Raw genomic sequence first — 16,618 nt, forward strand, 5'->3', positions numbered from 1 at the left:
GTAAGCTGTCCTGCAGCCTTATAAAATTTAGACATTAGCTGTGGAACTTGTCTTAAATGCAGACTTTGGTTGCTTGTGTACTTAGATAGGTAGGAGTTCTGTTCTCACTGCAGTCGACTGGGGTGCATGTTTGTTCACTTGCTTGAAATTACAGAGAGCCTTTTACACCAGCATGCGGAACATTGTTATTACTGTATTATCCTCACAAGGCACTGCTGATGTCATCAGCTATAAGGTGTTATCTGAAACAGTCCATGTCAGCTTTGAGCTGTGGTGCTTGCCTTAAATGCAAAGTTCTGTAATCTGTGTATTTACCTATGTAGGGGTTCTCTTCTCACTGCAGTCAACTGGTGTGTGTGTGTGTGTGTGTGTGTGTGTGTGTGTGTGTGTGTGTGTGTGTGTGTGTGTGTGTGTGTGTGTGTGTGTGTGTGTGCTCGCTCTTGATTGCCTCTTACACCAGCATGTGGGACACTGTTATTACAATATTCTCCTTAACAGATACTGCTGATGTCATCAACTACATCTGATTTGTGGATGTGCACTGTTCCCACTAGGGCAGGGTCAGAGTCTGATCTGGAGGCCAGGCAGGAGTCACCTCATCCTCTACGGTAGAAATTATTGTGACATGGCTTTCAGTCTATCCACATACATCATGGCATGGGTTTTTGGCCCTGTGTTGTCCTGGTGAGAAACCCCTGTGGTATCCGCAGCCGCTGCATGTGTTTGGTGAGGTACAAGCAAAACAGAGTATTATATGCTAATAGTGTTCTAATGAGGTTCATGTACAGTGCTGTATTAAAATAATCTGACATGAATACAATGGCATGACTTATGATGTGCACAACATAGGCTTTCCATACCAATGTGGACATTTTGCAGTCAGATTGCTATCTATGTGTGTACCCAGTGCTTGCATCACTGGGTTTCAGCATAGCTGGACTGTTGTCAGTGCTGTAATTAGTAGCGAATTCCACTTTGCATACGGACAAAATAAAGATGCATTTTTGCATTTATTTCTAGACTATGTGGGCTTTGTCACCACTCATTTATCTGTTAGCCCCTCCTGTATTATGTTATCATCATAGGTGGACTCAGTGATTGTACCCTGTATGCAAGAATCAGCAAATGTGGTAAGCCAAAGGTTGTATACTTTAGCCTGAACTGTCGAGAAATAGATTCCAAATAGTAAAGGGCCAAGCACAGATCCCTGTGGTATGTCACTGGTGACAGCTCTACTGGTACAGGTTGATTCACCAAATTTCACAGTATGTGCTCTGTCACTGGAACAACTGGTTACCCATCTAGTGATGTACGGGTTAATCCCCAGTTGGGAAAGTTTCTCAGTGATATCTTGTGGGGGATTCTATCCAAACCATAGGCCAGATCAGAATAGACAGTTTGCACTGTTTTACTTTCATCCAGGCCTATCACGTGACTTGGCACATACACCTTCCTGACACAGTTGAATACATACTTCAACACACCCTCATCAGAATGAAGTCTCTTATGGAGAGATGAAAGCACTAAAACTGGTTGTTTAATAAAGATGGAGTGTTTTTGGAAGATTTAATTGGCGTCCTGGATTCCTTGTTCACCTTATATTTATCCAACAGTTTTATTCGTTTTTTTGTTCATTAGATGGTATGTGGAGCATCCACCAGTATGTGGCCACAGTACTGACTATTCCCTTGTATGTAACTCAACTGCTGAGTATGTAAAGGTCATCCACACACCGGCCATAATACCTCCACAGTTCACAGCCTTCATCACACCAGTAACTGAGTACAATGCACCCTTCTTCGTGTACTCATTACACATCTTCCAGTGATGTGTAACTGAAGTATACCAGCTTTGACAAAGTGAGCTGTCACACATCTTACTGGCCATATCTAGGTATTCTTTTTGTGGCATAAATATTACTGTCTGGTGGTGCAGAACCCCCATCAAGTTGTTACACCAGATGCGTGGTGATACCTGTTCCAGTTATGCACACAGTGCATACTTAGCTGTTTGACAACATTAATAGTATGGGTTACATTTGTGACAGTGTGGATTGTGTCATTCATATATATATATATATATATATATATATATATATATATATATATATATATCTATATGCACACTAGTCAACTAGCCTGTATTGATCATAATGTGACATACAGGTATAGTGGTGTCCCTTCTAACACCTCCAGCAGATGTCACAGTGGTGTCAGAACAGTGTGCAATATTACTCTCATAGAGTGCAGACATGCCATAATAGTTGTACAAGTGTGTTTGTGCAGAAATATCTCTGATCACTCTAAATCACATATGTCATGTCAGAGATATGGGATTACTGGTGGTAGCATTCTGTTATTATCCATGATTGTGCATGCTTCTTTTAATGTTGTCCATGAGCCTTTACCTATGGCCAACTTGCTGGGAGACATCTGCTGAGATTACACTCATATTCAGACAAATCAGTCTGTACAGCATCACAATATGCACCCTACCCCAGTTGTATATAACATCCCTGATAAACGTCCTTTGCATTGTTCATGTAAGGATGCTTATCTCACACAGACATCTTCCTCATTATTACTTCACCTTGTGTGACAGTCACATAATACACATTTTCACTGTGTAGTCCATACTGTACCATATTGATATGTGATTGGTGTTGCTGCTACAACTGTTTTCCATTGCCGCACCCTCATCTGCTGTGCATTAGGTTGTTTCACCTGTCCTCTTTCCCTGTGTTCATTCCTACAATTCAGCTGTGTGTCCCTTTTCAATGCACACACTTCCCCTGTGTGTTTATTTTACATGGCAGTCCATGTACCCTTACAAATCTTTCCCCTACTTTGGTACAGAATACCAGGAATGGGATTTCACAATACTCTGCACTGTATACACAATCCTGTACTGTGTTTGGATCATATACATAACTGTAATACCTGTCAAGTGTCCAGATTTTCGAAGAATATCCAGATTTTTGCTTTATAACTTTTGGTCTCTTCCTTATAAAATATGTGGTTTTCTGCAATATCAATGGGATAATTTCAGGACTGATGTCACTAAATAATTACATATTTGAGTTTCAGACTTTCAATCCTTTTGAAAATTTATCTTAACATAAACCTTGTTATTCTAGCACATTCTAAGTTTAAAAGAGTAAGTATGAAAAATCTGTCCCTATTTCTGAGTCATAGTCCCCATTTTATGTTGGGCTTTGTTCAGATTTTTTGCACTAAGATGTTGAGAGCTATGAGAACTATATGTTAAGCCCTGGTGATCATTGTTGCATTCCATGCAAACACACTAACCGACTGTGGTCTGATGTAAACAGGTTGGCTATCTGTGTTGTTTTACATGGTTTCTTTGCTGACAGGACTTTTACCAGCCATGAAAACATGCTTAGTTATGTTTGAATGCAGTGAGCAGCATGAATATATAATTAGCATTTCTGCTCACCACGCATCACCACACACACATGTAAACTCCATGCAGGTTTTGAGCAAAGCCTACACAGAGCTTATTGAACTCTAGGGCTGATCTCTTCTGAAGTGTTAAAGAAATCTTTAGCAGACAAAGCCATGCTGCTCAAAACAAGCTTCCTAACTTTAGATTAAAGTATGCTACTTCAATCAAGTTCAAGTGTGCATAGAGCATTGAACTATCAGTGAAGGAATAAAATAACCACAAGCTTTATATCTAAATGTAACATTAAGCAGGTAAGTGATCTCCATTCATCATAAGCAGCATAATGAATAAAGAACAAAACTGCAGGAAAGACCTGCCGGCTACCTGTTGGGTTAGTGGTACTTAGTTCTGGCTCTGAATGGTGCTCTTGATTGTATGAGACTAGCTGCAGGACAACCACATTTTTAATAGTATTTTAAGCATGATCCCATCCCTTTTACTATAACGATTGTACATCATTTATTTACTTATTTATATAGTGTGTTTTTGTAAAATAAATGTTCAACAAACACACAAGTTATTTATGGGTCTACTTTAAGCTCTCGAAAGCAGCAAAACCCAAATCTGAATCGCGCAACATGGAAAGAGCGAACCGCGAATATGTTGAAAGAACGAAACCGCGAAAGGGGAAATATCGAAATTGCATAGTTGGCCCATCTGCGGTATAGCTCCATATGGTAAGTGTGCAATAGTTACGTACCTTAGGGTTAGGGAGGGGTTAAGGTAAGTACATAGGTAGGTAGTGTATGTAAGGTTTTGTATAGGTAATGTATGTAAGGTTTAGTGTGGGGTTTTGTTAAATGTATGGGTGTGGAATATTTAGTTTGTTTGGGTATAGCTCCGTAGGGGAAGTGTGCGACAGTTACGGACCTTAGGGTTAGAGAGGGGTTAAGAATAGTGCATAGACAGTTGTGTATGTGGAGTTAGTGTAGGGTTAGCAGTAGGATCTTAGTGCTTTAATTTAGGGTTAAAAGTAGGAATTTGTTAGTGTATGTATGTGTTTCTTTTATTGTGTTTGGGTAGGTAGTGTGTTGTGGGTGTTGGGTTGGCCGACTATTATGGTTCAAGGTTTACATTTTCGAGCTTTAGTATGTTCGATGTATCCACAATTCGCTCTTTATGTGTCACACAATTTGGATTCGTGTTTTTCGTGTTTCGAGGGTATAAAGTAGACCCGTTATTTATTTATGCTGTCTATTTATGTAGTGTGTAAGTGTAAGCCATAATGCTGGTGCCAGACTGCAATACAAGACTTTCTTAAAATGTTTTCTCACAGTGTTGCTTCACCCTATGTGCTTAATGTTATATTTTAACATAAATCATGTCGTTATTTTAGACATGACACCAATATGGATTTTTATGCACTGTATATGATCACTTTTAGATCAAAGTAACATGCTTTGATCTGAAGTTAGGAAGCTATAAAAAGCTGTATTAATTGCTTTTAGCTGATGTCAATAAATCCATACATTTTGAATAAGAAATTTAAGCAAGAACAATAGTATCAATACCTAGAAAATATGGGGTGGTTGAGGAAAAAGGAAGTCTGAATGAAGAGGTCTGATATCGGCTACATACCAACAACTCTCCCTGTGTTCTTCTTGTCATCACTTTTTCACTTACAAGTCATTGTTATCACCAACCTCTTTTTTCCCCATGTACTGATGGTGTTGCGTTAACTGTTGCATTCTTTTTTGATTCAGTTCCACTTTCTTACCTTCATCAATGATTATGCCTCATTGTTGCAGGTCTTTTCTCATGAATACATGCATCTTTATGCTGGTCATCCTTGTTTTCTATTTCATTCTTTCTGTTGCTCCCAACTTTTCATCAACAAACCGCTTTCTGTTTTCCTGTGCATGTGGCTGAACCACTATAATCTGTTCTTGTTTACCTGCTCTGCAGTTGTAGCTGTTTTGGCTTCTGCTCCAATGTGTTCATTTCTTCATCTGTCATACAGTGTGTAACCTATCACCTATCTCAAGTACTTCATCTCAACAACCTCTAGGTTCTTCATTTGCTCTGCCTTCATTGCCCTGGTTTCTGCACTGTACATCAGTACTGGAAGCAATACTGATTTGCAAACCTAACTTTTCAACTTCTTTGTCATTCTTCTGATATGAACCACCCCTGCTATTCTGTGTCATTTGGCTGCAGCTGTTCTGATTCTAGCTTTCACTTCTTTATTCAGACTTCCTTTCTCTGCAACTACCCCATACAGATACTTAAAGTTGTTAAACAATTCTACAGTTTTCACTTTTATCTCAATTTTCACCTTTTTCTGATTTCCCAACATGCAGGCAAGACAACTATCTTTTCTATACTCAGTTTTTTCCTATGTACCTTCAGTTTACACTACATTCCCCTCTCATTTGCTGTAGTTCTTGTTCAGAGACTTTTTGTAATGCCACATTGTCTGCATATAACAGCTTTGTTGATCTGTTCTCTCCAGCTTGTTTGCTAATGTAGTCCCTCACCAGTTTGAACAGCAATGGCTCCTCTTGTACATTTAGTCCCACTGGGAGCCCTTCTGTGAGTTGGAACACTGCTTGTTTTTTTGTCATCGGATGCTTTTACTCTTAGCTTGCACTAATTCTACCAGTGTTTCTGGAACTACAAAACAACACACTACTGACAAAATCAGACTTCTTGAGGCATTGACATAGGCTTGTTCCATGTCAAGGTATGCCAAGTTCATCTTGTTTAATCTCTTTTTCATTGACAGGTTATATTTTTTAAAATATTTAATTTATGATCACATCCTAAAAGTTATTCTTGTCAGATACGTTTCTTCAGATCACATTATGAAATGTTATCAGTAGGCACATACATGACAATGCAAATAGAGCCCTCTGTCAAATATACACACACACAATGTATATTTGCAATATTTTCCTAATCATCCTTAAAGTTGTTGAATCAGTCCAGGACTTACATATTCAGTTGCATTGTTCCCACTAACAAAATCTCAAGCAATTGCTTTATGGTCGTAGAGTTAACTCAATTATTTGGTGTAAATAATGAAATATATTTGAAGGCTATTCTTTAAAACAGAATCATACAGCAGTTCACCTGCCTTTCTTCTTATCCTCGTTTCATACAGACTTTGGGCAGGATTCAGGAAGGCTTACATGGAGTTTAAGAGTAGTGTAAGCCTCCGTGTAAGCCTCCCGATCCAGGAACAGCCCAAACCTCAGTGTAAGAGACAGCTAAAACGTCTCTTACACGGACTGGGCGTGGAAATGCTCAATACCTCATTTGCAGCTGAAAGATATGCAAATGAGGTATCTGAGCAATCCAGGAAGCCCAAAGCAGTCCGTGTAACGGACGTTTTAGCTGCAGAAATGTACTCAGCTGACAACTGAGTACATTTCTGCAAAATTGACAACGGAGCTATGTCAGCTCCAAATAAAGGGTGCATATGTTTCATCTAGCATGCCAATGGCCAAATATGTGGCCATTGGCATTAAAAAGTGTTGCAAAATTATTTAAACTAGCTTTTTTTTTTTCGTGGGATTTTGATGTTTAACTGCAGCGCACACCCGCGCAAACGGGGTGCGCTGCCTAAAAGTGAAAACCGAAGCTTATAAGCCCACAATTGTGGGATCTATGTATTACATGGAATGACAATGCAGGGACTAGCAGAACAAAAAGAATATGGCCTCCGTGTAGTGGTTGTCAAGGGGGGGAAGCTCCGTATAAGACATGTAACTAAGCATTACTAGGCAATCCTATGTAAATGAGGGTTACAATACTGAATCACACTGCCACATAGGTAATGAGCACTTTCTGAGTAGTGTAAGAGTTATAGAAGGGGGAGGAATAGAGTAAGAGGTAGGTGACATCACGGGGGGGAATGATAGAAATAAATGTATCACATTGGATGGCAGTGTAACGTGACAGATGACAGATAGACATCAGGGAGAGAGGTGTGTCCCAACAGAACACTAAGAAAGTCAAGAAATAGAGGGTGCACACTATCCCTACACTCAAACTTTCTTGATATACGTGCATGCGCACGTGTGCGCGCGTGTAAGGCAGGTTCAACATGTGGGAGCGTGTTGCAAACCGTTTACAACAGTTTGCGCGGGCGTGCACGTGTGAAAGGCAATGTAAACAGCAGGAAGTCTGTTGCCTGATGTATAAGGCTGTGTGAGCACGTTTTACCATGAATCAGCCCAGATCAAAACGTGTAAGGATGTGTGTGCACGTTTAAGTCACTGTGAGTGTGCTTATGCTGGTGTGCACATTGCTCCCCTTGAGGAAACAGAGAGGAAAAAGGAAACAACCAGATTACAGGGAAGCTGCCAGTGGATACTGCTGGAGTTAATTGGTGGAAACAATTGGAAGCAGGCAATTACACAGGCAGACTAGAAGCCCAACCTAGCACTTAAAACACTGCAAACAGCAGTGCAGGGTGTTTCTCACAAGAGATACTGCAAGAAAGGAGTAAGCTATCAGAATTAAACTGAAAAAAGCTGAACTCAGAGCGGAAATGCTAGGGGCTGCCATAGCTGTTATAATCAGGCATAGGCAAATTGCTGAGGGTGGTGACAATGCAGATGCTGACAGACAACCCAGAGTGAGGAGAAGGAGGAGAGTATACAGGCCCAGGGTCACCTACCATGGGTTACATGAGCTGGAGATAGTAGAGCGCTACAGAGTGGACAGAGACCTTCTGCAGCAAATTGTTGAGCTGTGCAGGCCATGTCTCACACACAGAACCAACAGAGGGGAACCCATCCCAGTGGAAACCAAGGTATGTGTTGGCCTAAGAATACTAGCAACAGGTACCTTCCAGAGACCAACTGGTGATATGATGGGGATATCACAGGCATCAGCCTCCAGGGTACTGCACCAGTTCCTGGATGCCATGTCAGCACATGTCGGTGATCATGTATATTTCCCCAATGCCCGTGAGGTATTGGCCAGCAATATGCGTCTCTTCCAGCAAATAGCAGGATACCCTGAGGTACTGGGTGCAATAGACTGCATGCACATACGCATCAAAACACCAGCAGGTGAGCAGGGTAGAGCCTATATTAACCCCAAGGGATTCCCCTCCATCAACTGCCAGGTCGTGTGTGATGCCCAGGGCTTAATAATGAATGTGTGTGCTGGCTGCCCTGGGAGCTACCACGATTCCCACATCTGGCATCTGACGCAGCTGTACCAATCATTTGCCAGTGGGGACTTCCCACACGGACACCTAGTGGGGGATGCAGGTTATGCACTTGAGCCGTGGCTGATGACACCCATCAGAAATGCACACACACCTGAACAGGAACGCCATAATGAGGCACACGCACAAACACGTAATGTCATAGAGCGTGTGTTTGGGCTGCTCAAGTCATGGTTCCGGTGTCTGGACACATCTGGTGGAGCCTTGCAGTACACACCAACTACATGTACCCAAATGATCATGATATGTGCTATGCTACATAATATGATCCTGCGGAAACAGCTGCAGCAGGACCAGCATAGGGCTGGGCCAAACATACCCCTACCATTGCCAAGGCCACCACAGGCAGAGGGTGACTCGGAGGAGGAACAACCTGACCTTGCCCCAGAAGGCAGAAGGAGGCATGCCCAGTATGCCCTGGCCTTGGCAAAGAGGCAACTCATAGCACATACACTGGCTCAGTAGGAACACTGGGACTGATACCCCCTCCGACTCACTCATATAGTAACAGGGATGCCTAACCTGACACAACCTGCTTCCAAACATGTACAGGGAGTGTAGTATGTGCATCCGACAGAGGCAGCCCTGCAGCACCACCTGAGGCATGAATGCCATGTGTTAAGTAATGTAACACCATGTACCATATGCACACCTGAGGACCCTGACTAACATCCACCCTCACTAATCATAAACCACAAAAACACAAACCCACCTTCATAGGTACCACAAGGGATATGAACCTAGATGTAATGCTACCCAATGCCAGAAGTATAAACAGCAAGATGTGTGCAGTGTAAACGCACACAGTATAGAGAATGTAGATATCAGTGCTGTAATAGAAAACTGGGTCAAAGCCCACATCAGCACCCTAACACTACCAGGTCACATCTCATACAGTGATGTACAGCTGCAAAAACATGGAACAAGCTACAAAACGAGGGTGACTAGCAATAAATGTCATGGATAACCACACCCCCATGTTGGTACCACAACAGGAAGCAACATGGATTAGCCATGGTCAAATACCAATGGCTAAAACTGCCTACTACTATATAGCTTGCTGCAGACCACTGTCCTAATAGCAGGAACCGCACCAGGCCTATGTTCATAAGTTCACAGGTTCATACTAGGCTATCTGCCCTAGGGCATTTATAAGCCTAGCCCAGAGTTTTGTGGCTTTCACCACCCCTTTAGTTTGAAGGATAATATGCCCATTAGTTTGCTGTGCCTCTGTCAAGCAGTGACACTGAGGTTATCCCTGGGGTATAACTGTGATCTCCCATCTATTGGTCAAGATTTCTCTTGAACAAAGCCAGCGAGGTGCTCTGCCCCACATGTACCGGGATGTTGTTCCACAGCATAGGGAGTCTCTGGGTGATGAATCTGTCCCTCCAGCACATCCTATTAATAGCCGTGTTGAGGTTTAAGTCTCTTGCCCTTGTAGTTCTGATGGATTTAGAGGTTTTGAGGTGACGCATGTTCATTAATTCCGGGTTGGACATGGCCTTGTATGTCAGGCACAGGTCACCTCTGAGCAGACTGTAAGCAACTGAATAGAGCTGGAGTTCCTTCAGTCGGGCAGCATAAGACATATTTTTGAGACCCTTTATCCTTCTGGTGAGGAATATTTGGGGCCTTTCCAATTGCTGCAGGTGTCGGGTCAGATACATTCCGAATGGGGCATTCTACTCAATCATTGGTCTGATGGGTGATGAGTACAGGGGAACAATGACCCCCCTTGATCTAGATGTGAATCCCTGCATGATCAGGTGGGCAATGTAGAAGGTCTTCCTAACTACTTTGGCAACGTGAGTGTCAAACGAAAGGTTACTGTCAACCTGGGTGCCCAGATCCCTGATAACCTCTTCTGTGCTTAGAGGATTGCCACCTATATGGTAACTAGGGGTAACCTTGTTTTTCCCGAAGGGTATGACTATGCATTGTTTAGCGTTTAACTTTAGGCCATGGCTCTGGCACCAGTTGTCCGTTTCTATGAGACCCTTCTGAAGGATGTCTGTGTCAGATGGGTTTCAACTATGGTTCCCAGTTTGCAGTCATCTGCAAACTTTGTCAGCCATAATCCTCCTGTGTCTGCTTGTACTTCTGAAAAGTAGATGCCGAACAAAAGTGGGCCCAGGACTGAGCCCTGTGGGACACCACTTGTGACAGGCTTGGAGTGTGACATGGCGCCAGCAACTCTGACCCTGTGGGTTCTGTCACTTAGCCAGTTTGCAACCCATCTTGTGACGTATGGGTTTACATTTAAGCTGGTGAGTTTTTCAATGATACCCGAGTGGGGTATTGTGTCGAAAGCCTTTGCCAGGTCAAGGTAGGCTGTGTGGACTGCCTTGCCCTCGTCAATGGCCTCGGTGACTCTTTCGAAAAAGTCAACCAAGTTTAAAAGGCATGATCTGCCCTTGACAAAGCCAAACTGGGTTGGATCCAAAGTCTGCAAGTCCCCTATGTCTTCATTTATGAGTTCCATTATGATCCTCTCCATAGCTTTGCAGACCAGGCTTGTCAAGCTGATGGGACGGTAGTTTCCGGGGTCGGTAGAGGCACCTCCTTTGTGAAGTGGGACCACCGTTGCCGTACGCTACTCCTTGGGTACGTATCCTGAGGTGAGGCTAAGATTAAACAGCTGCCCTAACTGCGGGTTTAATTCCTCATTGAGTTCGTGGAGCACACAACCGGGGACACCATCTGGTCCCATGGATGCTGTGTTCTTCGCCTTGGATAGAGCAGTTCTCACCTGAGCATTTGAGATGTTTGGGGGGCTACAATCCTCTGGTATAGATATCTCTCCTTTTGGGGGGGGGGATCTGCACTGAACCTGTCAGCCAGTATGTTGGCAATGTCTGTAGGTTCAGTGATGTTTACATCATTTTGAACTAATTCTGAGCATATCTGGGAGTTTCCTCCCAGGTTTCTAACATAGCTAAAAAAGGCCTTATGATTGTCTTTTGAGTCCTTAGCGATTTTTCTCTCAAAATTTGCCTTGGATGATTTTATGAGAGATCTCAGTTTTGTACTTATAATGAGCAGGGGTGTCTTCCCTTCTACAGATTTTGCTCTATCTTGTAGTAGCTCCTTGTTGTAGAGCTTGTTTATGGCTGGGGTCCACCAGACTGGACGCTTGCCTTTGGTACAAAGAGTCTTTGTTTTGTTTGGGATTGCCTGATCCATGCAGTCCTGGAGGTGCTGGTAGAAGGCATTTGTAAGTGATTCAGCGGCTTGGGTAATGGTTTCCGCTGGCTTGGGGGCCTTGAAAGAGACCACACCAGTCTTTAGAAGTGTGAAGTCGGCTTTTGAGAAGTTCTTCACTGTGGTCTTTTTTATCTGGGGTGGGGGTGGGATGTGGACTTCCAGTGAGATTAGTTTATGATCTGATCTCACCAATGATGGGTATACTTCTGGTATTGAACATTGTGACCCCATGTTCATGATGATGAGATCTAGTATGTTGTCTCCTCTTGTGGGGATGGTGACTAGTTGTTCCATGGCATTTGAGTTTATGAACTCTAGGAACCTTTGGGCTAGAGTGTTGGGGCTTGAGTAGTGATCCCAGTCTATATTTGGATAGGTGAAATCACCCAGTATGATGGTGTTTGGAGAAACATTTATCCCCTCCAGTGTTTTCAGGAAAGCTGTGTGAGGTTCCTGAGTTTGAGAGGGTGGCCTGTAACATGATACAAACTGCAGAGCAGTCTTGCCTATGGTTAATTGCACCTGGATGGTCTCTGATGCATCGTGCGTTGCCACCAACCTTGAGGTGAGGGTGTCCTCGATGAATATGGACACCCACCCTCCTTTCTTGGTGTTGTCCGGATTTTGGGGCCAGAACGCATGATATGAGGTAACACCTGATAGTGCCCGTGTGTTGTCAGGAGCCTTGAACCAGGTTTCAGTCACAGCACAGACATCGATGTTCTCCATACTGAGAAGGGCTTCGAGTGCGTGCATCTTGAGGTTGAGACTTCTGGCATTGAGCAGCATTACTCTTAGTTGTTTTCCTTTTTTGTGCTCTAGGGTGGTAGGTTTAGAATCTGAGCCTTGCCTAAAAAAGGCACAATGGGGGTGGCAAGAGCCTTAGCCAAAATCCGGAAGCCCAGGGGTGACAGGTGCAAGCCGTCCCTTGCGAATCAGCGTGGCTTGTCCAGCATGTCATCCCAGGCAGACAGACATTGGATCCCCTTTGACTGACACCATAGTTTAAGCCAATTATTACAGCTGATCATCTTGTCTCTGTATTGTGGCATCATTCCTGGTGAAGGTAGGATACTGCTCAAGGTCAGGGTCATACCTGCCTGGGCTACATAATCAGAGAGCTCCTCTATGTCTCTTTTCATGTATTCCAGGGAGGTACGTCTCAGGTCGTTCACACCAGCATGGACAATGACTGAGTCATACTTGTACTTGCAGTTGAGTGACCTGAGTGCTTGCATTATGTGGTGGATTCCAGCGCCCGATAGGCAGCTTACTGTGACCTTCTCCTTACTCAATCTGGTGAGCGGGACGTCAGTGTGTCTGACTATGGAGTCACCTATGACGAGTGTGTCTGGCATTGCGTTTGGCCTTAAGGGCTGTGACTGTTTGGCACACTGACTCTGTGGTCTATGTGTTGCATGTGCTGTGCCCTGTGGAGGCAGTTGTTTGGGTGTCTGCTTTGGTGGCCTCTGCTGTTTTGGTAGATTTCTGATCAGAGCCTCCGAGTATGTCTTTGTGTGTTTATGTGTATGATTTGAAGTTGTGATAGTGCTATGTGAGACTGGGTTTGTGGTGTGTGTGGATACCTTCTCCTCCTCTCTGGTCTTGCCAGTCTTATGTTGAGAGAGCTCAGCCTCCAGTTTGGCTATATAGTTGCATCTCTCGCATGTATTTGTGTTTTGTGGGAGAAGGAGAGGGTTGTCTGTGTACATGAGGCAATTGTAACATTGCCTCAATATTCCCAGATTCACCAGCTGAGCAGGAGAGGACATTAGCAACTGATCCCTTGACATGCTAGAAGGAATAGACAAAAAATGTTGGAATACAGGAAGATATCAAGCCCCCCAAACAACATTATATTGCTTGACTGACAATACCTACACATACATTATGAGCAGAACAAAGCCTACCCTAAGTTAAATCTGTTTCAAGATACTAATGATGTGGATGTTTTATGTGAAACTGAGGCGTATGAACCAAACCATTTACAACCTAATGATGAAGGGGAAAAATTAGCACCTGAAAGTTCCAATGGTGTTAGGCGAAGCAATAGAAATAGGAATAAAGCAGGCAGTACGGTAACTCATGTTGCAAACCAGTTCAATAATAATTTAGAGAACAATACTAATAAAGCTAATCAAGCTTTTTTAGTGAATCAGGGCAACCAAGGTTACAAGAAAAAGAACAGGAAATGGAAGAACTAGGTTCTAATGTTCTTCATGTATCTAACTTGGCTGTCCCTCACATTTTAAGGAATAAGAAAGGAGACTTTACTATATATAATTTCTCTAAGTTGGTTTTTGAACCTGAACTTATTGAGCTTCTTGCCCTTGGCAACACTTTTGTTCCCTCTAAACGTTTTGACGTAGTTAAGGTCTTGATTGATCTAAAATGTTACGTCCGCAAGCTAAATCTGAAATTATTGTTTAGCAACCCTTCTGTAGATGGTCCTTTTGCATTAAAATTGCCAAGTACATTTAATCCACCTCTTCACGTAGGGCTGCGAATTTTTGAGAATGCTTGCGAATTGGACATTAGACATCTCGCAAAAGCCCAAGTTGGTTCAAAGAACAGGTTTAACATTACCAGGGAACAGTTACAGGCCCTTAACCAATTGAGAGACCTTTCTGTCAGGGTCATGAAACCTGACAAAGGGGGTGGGCTAGTTGTCTTTGAAAACGACTATTATAATGAAAAAATGGCACTTGTTTTAGATACTCCAGCTTACAACATTTCTTCCCTTAATGAAATGAATGTTAGTATTAATAGAATCAAAGGATACTATAGGGACTTATTTATTGAAGGGAGAATAGACCTCGACACCTATGATTACATCAATATTTCTCAGCCTAGAACTCCGGTTATGTTCGGCATACCTAAGGTGCATAAAAGCCTTGTCGACCCCCCTATGAGGGCATTAGTCGATGGGAGGTCTTCTATTTCTTACCCTTCAGCTAAATACATAGACTTTTTACTGTCTAAGTATTTGAAAATGGTCCCAAGTATTTGTAAAGATTCGTGGAGTTTTTTAACAAGTATTAATGACATAGGTTTTGAAAGCTCTTATAATTTTCTAACAATCGACGTAGTCGACTTATATACCTCTATACCACACCAAGAGGCTACTGAATGGTTGGAACTACTTTTGATTGAACTTAAAGCCCCTAGAAATGAAATTAATAACATCACAGAACATTTAGATATAGTTCTGTCTTCGAACTTTTTCATTTTTGATAAGGATTATTACATCCAAAAACGAGGAGTAGCGATGGGCTCCCCTTGTGGTGCCATAGTTGCCAACATGTTCATGGCATACTGGGAGAAGGAGTTTGTCCTTAACCACCCAGATTGGAAAGAAAAAATTGGGTACTACACCAGGTTTCTGGATGATATATTTATCCTTTTTAAAGGGGATGACCAAGTAGCGCAAAATGTTTGTAGATTTTCTCAATCAAACAACTTCCTTTTTAAAATTTACCTCTAAATTTGCTGTTGATGAGATTGACTACTTGGATGTTAAACTTAAAAAAGATTCAACTAATTCAAGATTTGTTTCATCCATTTTTCGCAAAGACACGTATGTCAACAATTTTTTACATTACACAAGCGCCCACCCTTTCAAGTTGAAAAGAGCTATAATTAAGGGCCAATTAGTTAGGGCGGTTAGAATGTGTAGTGACCCTAAGGATTTTGAAAGTGAATGCGATTTATTAACAGATTTTTTCATCAACCGTGGCTATCCACGGTCTATTGTAGAGGAGTTGGTGGTGAAAGTTACAATAAAGAGGGAAAGGAGATTTTTCAGGCCATTAATTTATGAAAAAAGAACTATCTCTTCTGAAAGTATTGCCAATACAACTGAGCCTCAAACCAATGCCCCCCTTTTGGTTACCAATAGGGAGAATCTTTCCCAGGAGTTTTCTTTGAGTTTTACAACAACCTTTAATTTGGACTCAAGACAAATCTCGGAAATTATTGAGAAGAATTGGTATTTTATTACCAATAACTCCCTTTTGGTTGAGAAATTAGGGATTAAACCGAGAATTACATACAAAAGGGGTACTAACATAAAGGAACTCCTACAAAGAAATCAATCCAGGCAACTCTTTTACAAAACCAAAGGTTGTTTTACCTGTGGAGCATATAACTGGTGCCATGTGGTACGCACAGGGAATTCTTTTAATATAGGCCACAAAAAGTATGAAATTAACAGTAGAATAAATTGTGAAACTAAATCTCTCACATATGTGGCCTTCTGTGTTTGTTGCCCGGCCTTTTATGTCGGTAAAACCAACAGAAAATTCAGGGAGCGTATATACCAACACTGCTATGCCATCAGGAATAACAAAAGTGAAAATGCTCTAGCGAAACATGTTGAGTTAAATCCCGGCCACAACTTTGTTTTCATGGGAATAGATTGTACACATAGATCTTTTAGGGGTGGCCCCACTTCCCTTCTTTTAGAGATTTCAGAGTTAGAATGGCAACTCAAGCTAGATGCTTTTAACCTCCCAGGATTAAATGAGAGCTGTAACATTGCTCCAGTTTTAAAATACAGGGCTTTCTTACGTTAAAAAAACTGATAGCCATAGAAATGAGTTGATAGGACTATCCTTTTATGCTCATTTTATTTCACGTTATTCTATTATATACTATCATCATGTATTATTTATTTTTTCTTTCATTTTTATATATAACAGTATTTTATATTTTATTCAAATTGTTTATATTGTTAAAAGTTCATTTACATGGAGATTGAAAATG

This window comes from Protopterus annectens, chromosome 4.part0, assembly GCF_019279795.1.
Source record: "Protopterus annectens isolate FY-2018-M chromosome 4.part0, PAN1.0, whole genome shotgun sequence".
NCBI lineage: Eukaryota > Metazoa > Chordata > Ceratodontiformes > Protopteridae > Protopterus > Protopterus annectens.